Source organism: Eretmochelys imbricata, chromosome 25 (genome assembly GCF_965152235.1).
Source record: "Eretmochelys imbricata isolate rEreImb1 chromosome 25, rEreImb1.hap1, whole genome shotgun sequence".
Taxonomy (NCBI): Eukaryota; Metazoa; Chordata; order Testudines; family Cheloniidae; genus Eretmochelys; species Eretmochelys imbricata.
This window is the reverse complement of record NC_135596.1, coordinates 14543890-14549889: the sequence shown is the minus strand read 5'-3', so window position 1 is coordinate 14549889 and position 6000 is coordinate 14543890.

Sequence of the window (6000 nt, the reverse complement as noted above, 5' to 3'; positions counted from 1 at the left end):
AGCTCGCAGGCCAAATAGCAGCACAGGGGAAAAAGAAAGATCATTGTCTCCTTTGTATAGGTGGGAAACTGAAGCACAAGGCCATTCGTGAGTCTCCCCAGTAGCACATGGAAGAGTCAAGTCTGAGCACCAGCACATAACTCTAAGGCCATGCTTCCTCTCCAGTCCTCCCTTGCCTACATCTCTCCTTTCTTCCTCCTTCTGCTCTTCTCTAGCTCAGCGCAGTGGGTCAGGGGATGGGGACACAGGACTGTCTCTCTCGCTCTCTTTATTTCCATCGTCCGTCCCCACTGCCCCAGTGCAGCGGGAGAGTGGAGAATCCCCAGGGGCACACGGTGAACTGCATAGCGCAGCCAGCTCGCTCCCCTCCAAGACACCCTCAGGAGAACTGGTCTAAGCCACTAGCTTGCTACGACCTCGGCCCTTCCCCGGGTCTTGCAGGGAGATAGGCCCCTCTCCAGCCGGTCCCTGGCAGAAGGATCTCGTTGGCTCCTGCCCAGCACTGGAGGACAATAGGGAAACAGTGAAGAAGATGAAGGGCACAGGGAGGATGGAGCCACTTCACCCAGAGCCAGAGCCCCTGGGATTTCTTGGACTCAGATTATCCCAGACGACAATTGCCCTGAGCGGAGTCAAGCCCCAGCTGGGGTATTTGCTGCTCCCTTAGGGTTTCTGTTTTTCTAATACAATTTTGCCAACCCCAAAGGTTTGTGGTGTCATTTGTCCGCCCACGTCCTGCCCAATCAGAGACACGGGGCTCAGAGTGAGCAGCCCCGGAGCCGTGTTCGTGGCCATTGCACGCGTGACCTGCCTTCAGAAAGCAGGGAAGAGGCAGCTCAAACTTTGCCTCTAGTTTGGAGCAGGGGGCAAACCCCTCTCCCTGCTCCTGGGCTGGGGTGATGGGTTCTGCACAGGGCGCTCTTAGGGGAAAGCGCTGTGGGCCCATGCCTAGGGCCCCGCTCCGGGAGTCAGGTGATGGCATCAGACCCAGGACTTTCATATATATGTCAGTTTCTAATCCTCAAGGATGCCAAGAACAGCTCACATGGTGACCCAAGGGTAACCAATGCAGGGACACTGCCTGAGTCTGCAGAGAGCCTGAGTCGATTGGTCTGAATGGGCAGGAGCTAACAAGACAGTGACCAATGCAGCAATCCCGGCCTGCATTTACTGAGAGCCTGAGGTAATTACTTTGAGGGGGTGAGCTACCCCTGCAACTGAGGGATCAGCAAAACACTTATTGCCTTTCTCCAGCACCTTCCACTGGTGATCTCAAAGCACCCGTCCAACATGGGTGAACCGAACCTTGCAGCACACCCTGGGTAATCAGAACCATTAGCCCCATTCTACGGGTGGGGAAACCACAGCAGACAGAGGAACATGCCCCAGGGCACGCAGTGGCAAAGCTGGCAATGGAACCCAGGAGTCCTAGCTCCCAGGTCCTGGTGCTTTAATGCACAGACCACAGTTTCATAGAGTTTCAGGCCAGAAGGAACCATTAGGTCATGTAGTCTGATCCCTTGCATAGCCCCGACATTAAATGTCACCCTCTTCCCCTCTATGGAGCCCAATAACGTGTTTGACTAACACAGCTTCCTGGAAGGCAGCTGGTCTGGATTGGACAACATCAAGAGATGGAAAACCGACTGCTGCCCCCGGTACCGTCTGATCTTCTTAACAACCGCACCCCAGCTACCGACCCTTTTTTCCCGAAGAGATTGAAGGGAGGCGGGAGGGGTAAGTGGGGCTGTGGGAGGAAAAGGAAGAGAACTGCCCCCAAATTATTCCCAGAGAAGATCTTTTAGAAAATCAGCCAATCTTTATTTAAAAATGGCCAGTGATAGAGAACCACCCCGACTCCTGATAAATGGCTCCAATGGTTAATTATTAATTATCCTCACTGTTAAAAATGTACAGCTTATTTTAGCTAATAGACTTCTAGGTAGAAGAGCGTCTCACTGCCTAGCATTGCAGGAACGGCCTTCGAGGGCCATTCAAGCCCCGTGGTCTGGTTTTTCTAGTGACTCAGCTCCTGGCTACATCCTGGCCACACTCTCCTCCCTTCGGGGTACCGGAGATCCAGCATCAGGGTTTGAACACAAAACATACCACAGCTGGGTCTTCTGTTCCTATTTCGCAGGGCTGGGAAACCCCCCAGCGCCTTCCCCAGCACTCCCTCAAAACATAACTAAAGGAAAGACACCGAGGGGAGGGGATCCACTAGTGCAGTTATACTCGGCCCTCAGGGCTTCAGGAGCCAGTGTTATGCTTATAAGAAGCACACGGAATCTTTGCAAATGGGATAAGGCAATACGCCGCGTTTACTGAGAGTACAACTTAAGCATTACAATCGGCATATGCTTCCATTCATTCACACATACCAAAAGGTTCTGCAGCCAGATCTTATAGTTACCAGTCCTCACTGTTGCTCAGTCAGTTCCAGTGACCAGCTGAAACTGCACACAAGGGAGGAGGAGCTGGGCTCTGTCAAACGCATTCAAAGCTCTGAGGCTGATGCAGAACGAACCCAAAGTCCCATGGCCATACACCCTTCTTTTATAGTGATAAGATCCCACACAAGTCTATGGACCTTGCTGTGTCACCGTGGAGCTGTCAGTCACGAGGTATTCAAGGTTGCTCTGTTTAGCATTATTTTGAGTTGTTACTGGGAGGATCTGCAGCTGTTTCTTATCTGTCCCTCTGGCTCAGCTCCTCAGTTCGTCCTTGGGGTGTAGGCCTTTGCCTGAGGTCATCAATCCGGGTGATTCATAATAAAGTTGGTGCCTCTCAACTCCTCCACTCCCTTCTTGACTGTCCGGCCCAGTTGTCCTGGCTCAGTTCATTACCAGACATCCTTCACTCACACCAAACAGTAAAATAAGGCAATTACAGCCCTAAAACGGCTATCCTTCTAAGAGCAAATGTTAACACAATCAGCAAAGAATAAACTCAGAGCGATTTCTATTTACTAATTCAAAGCTAGCAAAATGGAGTATAAGGCAAAATAAACAAAAAGGAGAACAATTTTACTTGAGACAATTTCTTCCCATTCGGCTGTTGGCCTACACCCGGGGGTGGCCAACCTGCGGCTCCGGACCCTCGTGCGGCTCTTCAGACGTTAACGTGCGGCTCCTTGTCTAGGCACCGACTCCCGGGCTGGAGCCACAGGCGCCAAATTTCCAATGTGCCGGGGGAGGGGGTCCTCACTGCTCAACCCCTGGCTCTGCCCCAGCCCCTGGCCCCACTGCACCCCTTCCTGCCCCCTCCCCTGGACCTGCCATGCCCTCGCTCCTCCTCCCCCGCCCCCCGAACCTCCTGCACGCCACGAAACAGCTGATCGAGAAGTGCGGGGGGGAGGCGCTGATCAGCGGGGCTGCCGGTGGCGGGAGGCGCTGGGGGTGGGGTGGGGAGCGGACGGGGGCTGCTGACGTTTTCCTGGGGCTCTTTGGCAATGCACGTTGGTAAATTCTGACTCCTTCCCAAGCTCAGTTTGGCCACCCCTGGCCTACATCATTTCCCTAAAGAGCCACCGTGGTGGGAATTCATTGTTTCATTTATTATAGCGCTCGCTGTCCATATTTAAACAGTGCGATGGGGAAATATTTCGTGTCTATGATTCTCCCACAGCAAAAAGACTGAGTAGCAATTAGTATTTTATCAATGACAATCAGCCACGCTTATCCCGACTGAGGTGTTATCCAGACTTCAGATGATGAGCCTTACCTTCGAAGGCTCTCTTTCCTGAGCCGGAGACTGGTTAAGAACATGGTAAGACCCGCCTGATTGGTTAAGAACATGGAGGGATTAATAATTAAATCACCTGGTGGAGCCACCGGAGACACATGAAAGAGCCACTGGTGGGTCCCGAGCCTTGGTCTGAGTATCGCTGCCCTAGAGTGTTTAAAGACAGAGCCTGTTCCAACTTGTACTGTCATCCTCTGCTCCTCTCTCAGACCCACGACAGAACCCCTCTCCCGCAGCCAGTGCCAGCCCTCTGGCTCTCCCCAGGGCCCGCTACGGGGACTGTCTCACTTCCCCCAGTCCCCCTAGTGTACTGTCTGCTCCAGCACCCCATAGCTTCCTCCTCCTATCCCCACCCTGCCTGACATCCCCCCTCCCCCAAATGCAGCAGAGTGGGTCTGATAGGGCCTGGATGCTCCCATTAACCCCTCCTTAGGTCCAGCTCCCATGCCTGCCCCCCCACCAGGGGAGGGGTAAACGATCAGTCACAGGGGGCTGGATCAGCTCCCTCCCCTTAAAGGGGCAACCGCCCTGTGGCAGTACCTATCGAAAGAACCCCAGCAATGGGCCAGGACCCTGCTGTGCTAGGGGCTGTACATAATAATAATCATCAATGCAAAGTCCATTATCCACCAAACACCCCTGGCCGCCCCCAGCTCCTGCCAGGCCAGCACAGCCAACAGGCGGGTTGGCCTGTGGGGTTCTCTGCCACGTAGCAGACACAGGCCAGGCAGTTCTAGCGGGTCTGGACCCAGCGCTTCTTCCCCATCCGCTCTCCCGAGGTGGAGCCCAGCCCCTGCCCGTGGATCCGAGCAAACCCCCCCCCACAGGCTGGAGCAGTGGCCTGGCTGGTTTTGGGGAGTGGGGGAGAAGGGCCCAAGGAGAAGGCTGGCAGCTGCCTCAGCAGGGGAGGAAGAATGACGTTGGGTTATTTATTGTGTTGGGGAGGAGGGATATAAAAAGGCAAAAAGAAAGAAATTTTTCTCTGAACAAAAAAAGAAAAAGCCCCAAAGTTGTGAGCTGCAGGTAAATTAGCCCCTTTCTCAGCCCTTCTGCCCTGCCCCCCCTTCACTCAGGCTCCCCCCTTCGCCCCCCCGCTGCCCTGTGTAGCAGCTTCTTCCGAGAAATGAAACCTAGCAGCCGCGCATGTGTGTGGGGGGGGGATTACACCGGTGAGTGGGTGCTGGTGCTGGTGGAAGGGAAGCAGCGACGGCCCTGCAGCCACTCGGGGGGCAGGGGGGGAGTTGGGGTGCTTGGGTTAGTGGGGACCACTCTCCTCCCCCAGCTCCACCCCCTGCCCTGCTGAGCTGCCCCAGCCAGGGTCAGGAGATGGCTCTGCCTGGCAGCCATGGCCTCTCTGTGCCCCAGATCCCCCCCGCCCCATCATGTGAAACAGGGACAAGCTCACCTGCTCCCACCCTGGGTGGGCGGGTGGGATGATGAATTCAGGTTGCGACTGGTGGGCAGCACGTTATCCATTGACAACGGCCCGTTATTATTTTATCATCATGCAGGGAGGTGGAAATAGAATGAAACATGGCTCAAAATAACCCCCAGGAGCCCCAGAGCTGGGGGGGGGGTCCTCTAACCCAGAGATCCCCCCAGAGTGCTGCTTCCAGGGGTCTATTCAGCACCAGCTCGAGTTGGCACAGGTCCCAGCAGGGGGAGGACATGGCGCTGCCCCAGGTCCCCCAGTGCCAGAGGCCCCAGCAGCTCCTGTTCTGCCTCCAGCCCAAGTAAAAGCCCCTTTCTCCAGGGGGAGCTCAGCACACACAGCCCCACCAGCACCTTAGGGCATCTGGCCCACATGGCCCGTCCCAGGCCCGGCAGAGCTCCCCTCTCGGTGCCCCCTGCCCTGCCCCTAACAGCTAAGGAGACAGAACGGGGCACAGACTGCAGCTCCCCTACGCAGCCCGGCAAAGCACCGGCCAGGCCTCCAGCCGAGGGGGATGGAACCCGGTGCCAAGCACCAAGGCTGTCTGGGCTGCAGGGTTTCCAGCCTCTGCCAACTCCGGGCAGGGATCCAGCCGGTCTCCTGCAGGGTTCGAGCAGCCCAGGGGCTTTCCACTGCACAGAAGGCACAAGCCAGCCTGGAAGCAGCACTCCCCAGTTCTGCCAGTGGCGGGGGTCCAGAGATCAGGCCCGTGCCCCCTACGTGGAGAGCACTACCCAGCAGGAGCTCTGGCACGGCAGAGCAGAGCAATGGGAATGGACTTGGAGCCGGGTGTGCCCCCTGGCAAAGAGCTGCTGGCAGCCCAG